This window comes from Oryx dammah, unplaced genomic scaffold (assembly GCF_014754425.2).
Source record: "Oryx dammah isolate SB20612 unplaced genomic scaffold, SCBI_Odam_1.1 HiC_scaffold_27, whole genome shotgun sequence".
NCBI classification, from domain to species: domain Eukaryota; kingdom Metazoa; phylum Chordata; class Mammalia; order Artiodactyla; family Bovidae; genus Oryx; species Oryx dammah.
Window position 1 is genome coordinate 99,779,985 of NW_024070211.1, and position 13,136 is coordinate 99,793,120.

At 45.2% G+C, this 13,136-nt stretch overlaps 1 protein-coding gene across 6 annotated transcripts in view; it reads right to left on the reverse strand.

The window, feature by feature from the left end:
• Positions 1-13,136, reverse strand: part of ITGB6 (integrin subunit beta 6) — a 141,982-nt gene that overhangs the window by 109,082 nt on the left and 19,764 nt on the right. The gene's annotated exons all lie outside the window — the stretch shown is intronic.

Sequence of the window (13,136 nt, forward strand, 5' to 3'; positions counted from 1 at the left end):
GCTTCTGGCTCAATGGGTTGTAATAAATAAACATGAAAAGTGGTGGGGGAAACACTGGATTACATTTATTTAAATCTTAACATGGCTCGGCTTGGGGAAAGGGTGGCTGAGGACGGCAGGCTTGTTCCTGTCGTGACAGACTTGCTCTTCTTGTTCCTAAACCCAGGCCCTCAGGGTCTGGACAGCCACCTCCAGCCTCTGTAATGACTCACCTTCAGCTCTGAGGGCAATGGAGACAGATGAGTCACCGTTATTTCAGAAAGAACAGTTGATGGAAAGAACCTCTGTTTTCCTCTCTGACTAGGACAGTTACACATTCCCGACCCGTGGGAGGCACCAGCATTCACAAGGGCTACCGAGCCTACAAAGAAGCAGGATATCAGAGGCTGGGGGTATTCTAGGAAACCTGGATGTTTGGCTGAACTATGTCATATGGATTTGAAGTCAGGGTCTGGGGGCAGCCTGAATTCTCTAAAATAGGGGGCTACCTATAAGACTGATATATTTCCTAAAGCAAACCTTGCCCTTCTGGTAACAGCAGCTGTTGTGACGCAACAGTAATGGTTGTGTATGTGCTCAGTTGCCCAGCCATGTCCGACTCTGTGCATACCCCAGACTGTAGCCCACCAGGCTCCTCTGCCCATTCTCCAGGCAAGAGTCTTGGAACCGGTTGCCATTTTCTCCTCCAGGAGATCTTCCCGACCCAGGGACTGAACCTGTGTCTCTTGCCTCACCTGCATTGGCAGGCGGATTCTCGACCGCTGTGCCACCTGGGAAGCCAGCAGTAACGGTTGCATGCACCACGTAGCCCTGAGATGCTGCAGTCCCAAGGCCTTCACCCGACAGTCCCGGGGGAGATCCATTTGTGAAGTCAACTCTGACACAGGCAGAGCACTGATAGTTCCCAGAGCTGGTGGCAACGCTGCCTGGGTTCCACGTGGGGCCGTGTGACCAGCTGGTCTCCTGAGCACCCCCGGGGGGGCCAGCTAAGGAGGGTAAATGAGATGTAGCTGTGCGCCCCTTACTCTGCCGCAGCAGACATCTCCGACTCTATGACGTGGTCGCTCTTTTTGGTCAGAATGACCAGCCCTCCCCTCTACCCCATCCTGACCCAAGCCTTTCTTTTCTGACCATTCAAAGGTCGCTGGGCTACTTAATCACAGTAACAGCCCATTGCTTTCAGGTTAGCTTTTCAAAAAAAGAATCCTTTTATTTATTTATTTATTTATTTATTTATTTATTTTTGGCTGTGCTGGGTCTTCACTGCTCCACGGGCTTTTCGTTAGCTGTGGTGATCAGGGGCTTCTCTCTAGCTATGGAATGGGCTTCTCGTTGTGGTGGCTTCTCTCGTTACAGAGCATGGGTCTAGGGCGCCAGGCCGTTGGTAGCTGCTGCGCGTGGGCTCAGTTATTGCCGCTCGCAGGCTCTAGAGCACAGGCCCAGTCGTGGTGCACGGGTTTAGTTGCTCCAGGGCATGTGGGCTCTTGCCTGACCAGGAATCAAATCCATGTCTCCTGCATTGGCAGGCGGATTCTTTACCACTGGGCCACAGGGAAGCCCTTAGCCTAGCTTTTAAGTCTCCATTCTGCCCACTGATGGTCTTAGTGGCATTGGCAAGGCTCACCACTGTGGCTGTAGACTGTGTTGACTTCTGGCCTCTGTTAACACACAGACACGCAGAGGCGCACACTCCCCACAGGCCATATCCACAATGCACGCTCAGAGGCTCCCCACCCATGGTGTGAAACCAAAATGTGGGAATCTTTTCTAGAGTGGGGGCATCTAGATCACCACAAAAGGTAGAGTTCTTGCCCTAACTTCTTGTTTTACTTACATTTCAGTTGTTTAAGTAGCACTGTTCCCTTTTTCCCGGGGTGTTGATGGGAAAGGACTTAGTTCTGACTGTGTCATTAGGAACATGTCTCCTGCATTGGACACTCCAGGGCTTTACCTCTGGAGGACAGCTTCTGATTCCATTCTTACTGGCATTTGCTTCTTTCATGTGACAGATGCTCAGATAACTAACAAGGACCTACTGTATAGCACAGGGAATTCTGCTCCACATTCCATAATAAACTAAAAGCAAAAAGAATAAACTAAAAGCAAAAACTGAATCACTTTGCTGTGCACCTGAAACTAACACGGTGTTCATCTATACTTCAATATGAAATTAAAATTTCAATAAATAAATAAAAAGGCACAAGTTCCCATCTCTGCCCCCAAAGAAGAAAACTGAGTTTCTTTGTTAGTGAGGTGGAAGACAGTCACATAATTTATAGTTAACTCCTTAAGAGATAACTTCACAGATGCCACCGGAACGGCACTCCTGGACAATCTTGGGCGCTTCCCGTGGGAGTCACTGTGCCATGGCCCGGCAGGAGACTCTTCCCATAGTTTGTAAACTTAGGCAGAATGTGGCCCTAGGGCAGAAGTGATTACAGTTAGCTCCTGTCAATTAATTATGCTATTTAGGTGCCGAAGCAGAGCCACCCACGGAGGGCCGGGTGCCATAGCAGGACTGTTGTTCAGCTCATCCTTGCTTCTGGCTCCTCCTTGCCCTGGCTCCCCCTTGGCCCTGGTACTTAATTGCCTCCCAACTGAGTAGATCTGAACCTGTTTACTGAGCCTCCCTGGCAGGGATGTAACCAAATGTCCTCAGGCCTCATCAACCTGTGGGGGCCAATTAAGTCACATTTTCACTCCAATTTTGCTAGCTGAATGCTCCGCCTCCAGAATGCCAGCCCTCCATGCCTCCCCTTTCTCAAAATCTCTGTTTGTTTGGAGAGAGTCCACAGGATGGATCAACTATGCTTAAAAGCAGGTTACAGCTTGTGGATGGTCCCGGCTCGTTGGTCGTTGGAAACTGCCACTCTGCTACTGCCCTGTGTGCCAACCCCTCTGCCAGGGGTCCAAGTCTCCCTTCAGCCTCATCCGTCCCAGGGGCTGAGTTGCTGGGGCAGGGAGGGCTCCCTGAACTTTGGGGCTGAGGCTGTGCAGACCTTATTGGTGTCTTGGGGAGGTGTTTAGTGGACTTGGGACTCTGGTGCTGCCCAGAGCGGAGCCCCAGGGATGTTGCCCATGGAGATGCTCCTGGGGTGCTGCCCTCCCCAGCTGGTCTTCCAGCACCTCAAAGATGCAGCTTGGCCTCTGCCCTACCTGCAAAGCATCCCCGGGCCTGTGTCTCCTGTGAGCCCTCCTCAAGCAATGCTACGCTCCTTGCAGAAGTAGGGAAAACAGCCTCACCTTGTCCCGTGTGGTTTTTCACATTTTGAGTCCCAGAGCCGCTTGGAGCATCCAAACTGCCTGGTGATTCAGTTGGAAAAGAATTCACCTGCAATGCAGGAGACCTGGGTTCCATCCCTGGCGCCGGGAGATCCCCTGGAGCAGGGCATGGCAGACCACTCCAGTATTCTTGCCTGGGAAATCCCATGGCCAGAAGAGCCTAGCAGGCATCCAAACCTCTCCTGCAAACAGCTCCCAAGCTTCTGGCTCTGGCCTCACCCTCCCCCGGGGATCAAACCTTGCTAAACCTCCTTCCTTCCCTCCTCTCGCCTCGTGTACTCTCCCTCTTCCTCCCACTTCTCCCTCAGCACCCATCCCTCATTCATTAAAATCTTACCTGCTCCCTAAGCTAAGAAACAAGATGATATAGCTCAACCATGCAAATAAAAGCTTGGACACTGTGTGGGTCCTGGTCTACCTGCCTAATCTCCACATAGGCTTAGCCAGCCCTGAGGGGCCTCTAACAAGCCAAGCACGGGCGTCTAACATGCCTATTCCTTTTTCTGGCATTAGAAAGCAGCTTATAGCTCCTTGGCACCAAGGTCCTGTGATTCCTTTTCATTAATTTCCTCACAGTTTCCCACAAGGATCAAATGAAATAATGTGGAGAAGTGAAGTGAAAGTCACTCCGACTCTTTGCGACCCCATGGACTATACAGTCCACGGAATTCTCCAGGCCAGAATACTGGAGTGGGTAGCCTATCCCTTCTCCAGAGGATCTTCCCGACCCAGGGATCAAACCAGGGTCTCCTGCATTGCAGGCAGATTCTTTACCAACTGAGCTATCAGGGAAGCCAGGCAGTGGAAAAAGTTATCCCTAAATTTCAACTGGCCACGTCAGTGTAATTTAAGGTTACAACTTTGCCTGATGGAGATGTTCAATAGACACCAGTACGGAGTGGCTACTGGGGCCATAACACTAGCTATTTATCTGTTATTCATTTTTAAAAAAAAATGTATTTTAAGCACCTGCTCTGTGACAGGCTGTTTTCTAGACACTGGAGATCTAAAGGTAAGTAAGAGAAAATATCCTAATGGAGAAAGATAAATAAACAGTAAAAAAAACAGTAAATAAATAATTAACAGTAAATAAATTTAAGAGAATAAATAAGAAAATATCAGATTGTGATAGGTGCTCTGCAGAGCATTGCTTGGGGATGATATGGTAGAGGGTGACTAGGCGCTTCTGCTACAGTGGACACCAGACCTCCATGAGGAGGCGACAGCAAATTGAGATGAAAGTGAAGGATGAACCGTCAGTGTGGAGATCAGTGGAAGGAGGACTCCAGGCAGAGCAACAGCAAAGGCAAGTGGTGGAGGTGAGCTCAGTGGGCTCTGGTGATGGAAAGAAACTGGGGAGTGGACAGTACTGCCAGAAGAGGCTGGTCCTGTGTGCACTAGAGAATCCAGATGGCAGACGGCTCTGCAAGGCAGGAGAGACATTCGTATTTTGCTTTAAGCAAAATGGGAACAATTACAGTTTGAAACAGGGGAGCCACATAATCTGATTATTCTAAAGGGATCACGTAGGCTGCTGAGTGGGCAGCAGGGGTCTGCGGTATTTTAGGGGAGCAAGAAGGGTCTGATGTGGAGGACAGACAGGATCAGACAGTGATCCAGTGACTGACCCAGAGTCAGAGAGCAGTCACCTTGGGATCTTTGGAGGCAGAGCTGACAGGACTGGCTGATGGTCTGGATGGAGAGAGGGAGGAAAACAGGAATACAAGAAGGATCCCTAGACTGACAAAGAAAGACCCTCACCAGTATGGAGTGTGGAGAGATAGGACTAGGGTGGTTGTCAAAGGGTCTGGAGGGTGGCTGGTGCTATTAGAGGACAGAGGGGAACCAGCAAACCCCACCCTCTCTGTCCCACTTTCTCTGACATGCACAGGTTCTGAAGAAACATGAAGAGAACCTGCTAGAAGAAATCACTTGGTGTTTTGTTTTTTTGAAAGCAAACCAAAGACCCAATTCCACCGGCTGGAAAGTCAAACAACTTTAACACAGCCCAAGGCTGGTAGAGTGCATTCAAGTAGCCAGTGGTTTTGTTTACCTGTTGAAATATCCATGGTGGCAAGAGGGAGAGTTCAGGAGCTGGGCTGGGCTTAGGGACTGCTGATAACAGTCTTAGCATTGGAATTTAATTTGTGTTACTCAAAAGGTAAACCCGAGTGCCTGTTCTCATGAAGGCTGCCAACTCGGTCTATTCTCCAAGGACCTGAAAACCCAGACCCGAAAGGAACTTTCAGCTTTACTCTGTGTGTATTTGCTGACTTCACAACACAGCTCAGTGAAAATGTGAAAAGTCCCATAAAAGGGTAAGTGAAATAAGGGCCCCCTGCACCTCAAGGAACTGACAGATCCCTGAATTTTATCACTGTACTTATTTTTCAATTAGAGACAGGAAGTCTTCCTTACAGGCTCTTATTGACAAATAGGAACACTGATGTCACTAAAGCCTCTGATAAAATCCTTTTTCCCAGAACCGGAAGAAACCAGTTATCTAGCTAGTCAGGGGAACTTTGTTTCTTTCCCAAGCTCTGAGACTTTCTCCTGATTCTGTCTTAGTCACACACAGTTACTCATTACCTGGAGAGGCATTAAGAGTTTATCCACGGCCACTGTACATTCTATGCTGCTTTGTAAAACCAGGGAAAATGCAGACGGTTGAGTCATAGTTTTCAATTAGTTTTTCCACTTCACCTGGAGCAAAGTTTTTCTGTGTCCATACCAATTTTATTGCTTTCTATGTTACTCTGATCATACACTTCACTAGATAATTCAGATTTCCTGGAGGATATTACTAACACATACTGTGAGTGGGGAGTAGCATTATCAAAGTACACTTAAATAGATGTAAAAAATGGAAATATGGCAAGGTTTAGTAACTCACATTCAAGAGATGGGCAGAGAGGGAAGGAGAATGAGACAATTAAGAACCTTGAAATCATGGCAGAGCTTTGTAACCACTGGAAGAACTCATTATTCTACGTGGTTTTCAAATCTAAAATTTATATAATTCAACAGATCTTACATATCTTTTTATAAACCCAGCACCATTATACAGAATAAGTATATTCAGAGGGTCAGTAAATAAAATATTTCAGGTGCTGCTGAAGTGTAAAACACCATAAATACGAGTGGCCTGTCTTCAAAGAATCTTTATTTCATTGGGTAAAAACATACACATGAACTAGTTCAATGACAAAGCACAGTGGAGCATGAGATGGGCTAAAATGAGAGGTGCAGACAATCTGTGCTTGGAAGCAAAGACACAGGAACGATGCAGCCAGAGATCATCAGATTGCTGACCTCAGCTGAGTGCACCTTGAAGGACAAACCTGATTTGGATGGGAGAGACCAAAGGACGGGGCACACAGGCAGTGGGCGCATGTATCCAGGGGGCCTGCACTGGGAGAGATTAGCGTGTGGGAGCAGGAGTGGGAGGGCCCACTTGGCGAGGCGTGGTGGGGACACAATGGGAAAAAAAAAGGAAACCAACACCAGTCGTGTCCTTTGCTGTGATGAAACCAGTGTAATTTTGGAGGTAATAATGCCTCAGTTCACACTGAGTCTGTGCAATTGTGGAGGAAGTGCCTCCCAAGTGATCTTTCTTATCAGTGTTTGCATGAGTCAGGCTGGAGCTGGAAATGTTGATGATGAATCATTTCATTATAGAAGTAGTAAAATGGATATTGTTGAAGTTACTTGAGCAAAGAAGGGGCAGAATCATCAGAAGGAAATGAATTTACCTGCTGGGCCCGTGCATTCATTTCCTCCAGTGAAGAGATTCCACCTCAAAGGGTTAGCTCTTCACTTAAACATAATCTCAATAATCAGGAGAGTCCTTTGGCTCAGAGAAGTCAATGGACTTAAAAACCAGAATGACAACTCCAGAGACTGTCCAGTTCTAAATTACCAGGGATATTAATTTGCTATGTGTGTCATCTGAATATAAAGTCCCAGTTTCTTCACCTTTAAAACACTTACCAAAGTTCTCAGAAAGTGATAGGAAGATTCATTCTCTCTTTCACCACTCGCTCTTTAACTAGACTAAAGCCATGAGTATAAGCCAGCATATTTTCAAAGCCATGGTTGGTTCTGCCACTCACTACATGTGTGACTTTGCACAGGCACTTAATTTCTACAAGCTTTAGCTTCTTCCTTTTAAACTATGCATAACAATTTCATTTGATAAAGGTATTATAAAGATTAAGATGTTATGCAAAGTATTAGCACAGAGGCTAGCATTCAATAAAATACAGGTATTTTTCTTATTAAACCTATACACTTTCGTGAAGCATTTTGTGAATTTTTATATCATCTTTTAAGGTAAATACAATTATTACCAACTTTAGAGATGAGAAAACTGAAGCTAAAAATACTAAGTCTGGGGACGTGCAATGGTAGGAGATGTTAGGGTAGATGTTAGGTAGGAGTACCAGTTATAATACCACTTCAATGATATTTGCCCTGGGGTCCGGACTGTAGCCTGCCAGGCTTCTCTGTCCATGGGATTCTCCAGGCAAGAATACGGGAGTGGGTTGTCATTTCCTTCTTCAGGGGATCTTCCCAACCCAGGAATCAAACCCAGGTCTCCTGCATTGCAGGCAGATTCTTTACCAGCTGAGCTACAAGGGAAGCCCCCAGTTGATATTTGTCCTGGGTCTAGCTTCCATTTTTTAGTGAAACAAACAGACCAAAGGAAAGCAAACTGCGTTAGTATTTTGTATACTGCATAGTGAACCCTAAATAAATGAGGTTCCTTTTTGAATCGCATTTGGTAGCTAGCAAAGAGCGCTGGGCAGCACTGGAAAGGGGGTTCCCTGCTGCGGTGCTGTCCCCTCTGGTGGCCACTCCCGCGTGTGGCTGTAGAGCACTTGGAATGTGGCGAGACTGAACGGAGAAGAGGTGCAAGGATAAAATATGCACTGGGCTTCAGGGGCGCAGGGTGAAAAATTGTAAAATATCTCATTAATAGTTTTTAATTGAAGTATAGCCAATTTACTTGTTGCATTAGTTTCAAGTATACAGAAAAGTGATTCAGTTATACATATATATATATATATATATACACATATATATATTCTTTTTAAGATGCTTTCCCAATATAGGTTATTATAAGATATTGAGTATAGTTTCCTCTACTATACAGTAAGTTCTCATTAATAATTTAAAAATTGATTACATGATGCAATGGAAATACTTTGGGTATATTCAGTAAAATGTTTCACCTATTTCTTTTTACTTCCTTCTAATGTGGCTACTAGAAACTTTTCAGTTCAGTTGAATATCTGGCTTGCATTTGTGGCTTACATGATACTTCTGTTGTACAGAGCTGCTCTACCTAATGCCCTGCCCTTTCCAAGATTTGCCTCCGACAAAAGACCTTGATGAGCTGAAACACTCTCCCAGATGCGTAAGCGAGTCTTCGAGCTTTTGCTCAAAGATGCCATACCTATACTGGTCTCTGGCTGGCTAGGGAATGGTCCAAATGGCTCATGTCCCAGTGATGTGCTCTCATAAGTCGTAGCACTTATTCTGCAAGAACACGCACTGACCATTTACCCAGAGTGAACTGAAATCCCCAAGCAACCCAGTGGAGAGAAATAATCACCATGCTGAATAATCCTGTTATGTATGAGCAAGTATACATTCTAAACACCTGAGTCTGGCCCCAGCGGGGAGAAAGACTCCTTAATCTGTAGTTGACACAGGAAGATTTCCACCTAGGGCATATTTTAAATGCTTATGCCCTCTTCCCAGTTCTGAAGTGGGAATGGCCCAACCCAATTAGTAGAAAAAAATCAGGTGTGAAATTTAGCATTCATTCAACACAGTGTTTGTTCTTCCTGGTCTCTCCTTTTGCAAATACATTTTATGGCATTAAGACTTAAACTGCTTGTTTGTGTTATTGATAATGGTTCCAAAACAAAGATCAGATCCTGAGTAATTTCAACCCTTCTTGCTTAAAACCTGGGACTTTCCTGCTGCTGCTGCTGCTAAGTGGCATCAGTCGTGTCCAATGTTGTGCAACCCCATAGATGGTAGCCTACCAGGCTCCCCCGTCCCTGGGATTCTCCAGGCAAGAACACTGGGGTAGGTTACCATTTCCTTCTCCAGTGCATGAAAGTGAAGTTGCTCAGTCGTGTCTGACTCATAGTGACCCCATGGACTGCAGCCTGCCAGTGTCCTCCATCCACAGGATTTTCCAGGCAAGAGTATTGGAGGGGGGTGCCATTGCCTTCTACGGGGACTTTCCAGGGTGAGGTGAAAAGACCGAGACTTTCCAAATTTCCCAGCTTATCCGATCACTGCAGATATGGCCAGGGTTAACTTTTTGATAATTTATAGTGCCACGACTTCTAGGGCTTATAAGTCTTAAGAGAAATTTCGTTTCTACTGGGCTATTTGTCCCTGTTAACAGTCTAATGAGACCAGAAGCACAGATTTACAGCCTACATTTTAAAGATGAGGAAACAGAGTCCTAGGAAACTGACTCAGTGACTCACCAAGGTAATGACAGGACTAGCTGTCTCCTGGTTCCTGTGTAAGTTTCTTTCTATGAGAGCAGAAGCAGTGAGGACCTAAGACATCTTTAGCTTTCCTACCTGAGAGGAGCCATCACAAGTCAGTACATTATTATATTGCTTTGGACATTCTGCAGGTGAAATGTAGACCTTCATACTCATATTGATTCTATCCCCTGATCTAAGGCATAGAGATTATTTGTAATATTGATTAATTAATGCAAAAATTGGTATCAATTTTTAATTTTCTGAAGTGGATCATTTTTAAAGTCTTTTATTAAATTTGTTACAATACTGCTTCTGGTTTTTTTATGTTTTGGGGTTTTTTTGGCTGCGATGCACCTAGGGTCTTATCTCACCAACCAGGGATCAAACCTGCACTCACTGCACTGGAAGGCAAAGTCTTAGCCACTGGACCACCAGGAAAGTCCCCTATAATATTAATTTAAAAAGCAAATCAAAGAAACAAAAAACAACATCAAAAGACTGCCAATGTATTGAATTTGCTATAGTTCTTGAAGAACATGGGACAATTTTGTTTTCTCTCTTTCTCTCTAGGAATCCAGATGAAAGTCCACATCTTTCCAAACAGGTGGTCTTGATAGGCTTTCTTCCTGTGACCCTTTTTCTATTTCGGTGGGGGGGTGGGGGTGGGGGGAAGGAGGTGATTTTGCAAGGTCATATGTTCAATAAAGTAGGGGGAGAGGCATCAGCTGTTAGAGAAGACAGAGTAGATAAAGATGTACATAACCAGCACAAGGGAAGGGGAAAGAAAAGACCGAGGAAAAGTCAAGAGAAGGGACGAATAGGGTAAAAAGGGCCACTGGCTCAGGATGAGACGTTAAATGTGAGGTCACCAAATTAAAATCCTGAGTTCAGCTTCCCTTGAGGAAGCCAAAGGTTTTTTTTTTTTTCCAACATCTTCGAATGCTTTTCTTAACTGTGGCCACCTAAGGTACATAACAACACACTTTCTAACTCCATTTATAGTTTTTTTTCTGTTATCCAACAATATTCTTTTCTATAGTTTTTCATCTTGAATTTATGGTTTATCAAATGCATTATTCTTTTTAAAAAAATTATTTATTTTTGGCTGCACAGACCCAGTTACCCCGCAGCCTGTGGGATCCTAGTTCCCCAATCAGGGATTGAACACGAGTCTCCTGCATTGGCAGGCAGATTTTTAACCATTAGACCACCAGGGAAGTCCAGCATTATTCTTTAATGTGCTTTGTAGCCCAGCCCAGCCTGAGAAACTCTTCCCATGTTCCCCAGGGAACAGAAGACAGTGTATTCCAAGTTCCCTCAGCTGAATTTAAAATGAGTCTTAAGAACACAGCCTGTTTGTCAGTTGGAAGCTGTAAGTACAGTGATTCTGTGGGAGTGAATTGCGGATTTAAGTTACGCATTTTAGAATTGCTTTAAAAAACTGCATTTTTTTACCAAATTCACTCATCACTGCACCCCAGTGCCTAGCATGGTACTGGCTACTGGGAATTTCTGGGGAAGTATTTATCAAAAGAAGTCTCACATCCTTATGTGGACTAATGTACCCCTTGTTTAGCATAGGTTTCATATTTTTAGCAAATCAGGGAATAAATAATCATTTTCAGATCACCACATGACTTACAATAAATGTGCTTTGCTGCTTTAAATAAATATATATTTACACACATATACACGACTCGATGGACGTGAGTTTGAGTGAACTCCAAGAGTTGGTGATGGACAGGGAGGCCTGGCGTGCTGCAATTCATGGGGTCGCAAAGTCGGACACGACTGAGTGACTGAACTGAACTGAACTGAACAAGTACACATATTTATATGTAACAAATCCTTTGTCCTAAATTACTTAACTGGCCCTAGACCCTGTGATAGTTACTCATACAAGGAAAATATCCTTTGTCCACTCCATAAGTCTCTATGAAACCTCTATTATGCCAAACACCACTGCTGGCCTTAGGGACATGAAATAGGCAGAGGTCCATGCTCTCATAAAGCTTATATCCTTAATAAGAGGAAACAGACAATAACTGATATTGCGAAATTGAAATATAGAGTTCAGTAGATAGTAACAAGTGCAAAGAAATAAAGAAAACAAAGAAGGAAGGGAGCTAGGAACTGTCAAGGAGGCAGCGTGGACATGAAAACCCTCATGGAGAGGAGATGTTTGAGTGAAACCCGGAGGCAGTGAAGGCTCAGCCATGCAGATACCTGATGTGGAGCATCCAAGGCAGAAAGAACAGTAGATGCACTTGTCTTATGTGGGGAGAGGGAAGAAGAGTTCATTCCAAACATCTGATAGTATCCTACCATCAGGTAGAAATTACTCAGAAGTTTTTCTCATCTCTATGCAGACCACTTATCCAGAAAAAAACATCCCTGCTTAATGCTAAAGATGGTCATCTGGGGACTTCCCTGTTGGTCCAGTGGTTAAGAATCTGCCTTCCAACGCAGGAGATGCAAGTTCGATCCCTGGCTGGGGAACTGTTAATGAGATCCCACATACCGTGGAGCGAGTAAGCCTGTGCGAGCTAGAGCCCGTATACCACAACAATGAGCCTGAGGGCCACCACTACGACCTGCCGCAGCCAACTAAATAAACAGCATTAAAGAGAGATGGCCACCTCTTTGGCATGAGCGAAAGAGAGGTCTCCCTTGGCATATCTCTGAAATATGCTTATTTCTTTCTGGCGCACAGCATACACAGCTCCTTAGCCTAGAAGGTAAGTGGAATAGACCAGATTTGCTTCTTCAATTCTGCTCCATTTCTACTCCCCTTACCCCAGCCTAAGCTGCCAGCCTGTCTCTTCTGGCTTATATCCCTGGCCCAGCCACCTCACTGATGTTGAGTCCTGAGGGTCCCTCAGGGTCCCTGAGGAAGGCAAGGGAAGCAACACCCCGAGACAAAGCAGGCTGTAGCTCAGAACAAGTAGAATATAAAAGTAAGGGGGAACAAGAAGGCTATGTTAGTTACCATTTCATTCTTTCTCCTAATGCTGAAGTATATACTATACCCCACACACACTGTCTTTGACAGGAATGCCCCATGTGCCCGGGAGGGCAGCACACTCACTAATGGGGCCAGCAGCAGGAAGACAGGGCTCTATGGGAAAAGCAGAGGATGAAGACCTTCAGGGGCTTGGCGGGGGACATGCTCCAGGCAGGGGCTAGAGAAAGGCCTCCAAGAGGATGTTCTTTGAGCTGAGTCTTTTTAAATGCTTATTACGTTAGATGGAAATGATTAGAGGGGTGTTTTGGTATAAGAGGTCCCTTGAGCAAAAAGGAAACAATATTGGTTAGAGCTGGGGACAGATGAACCAC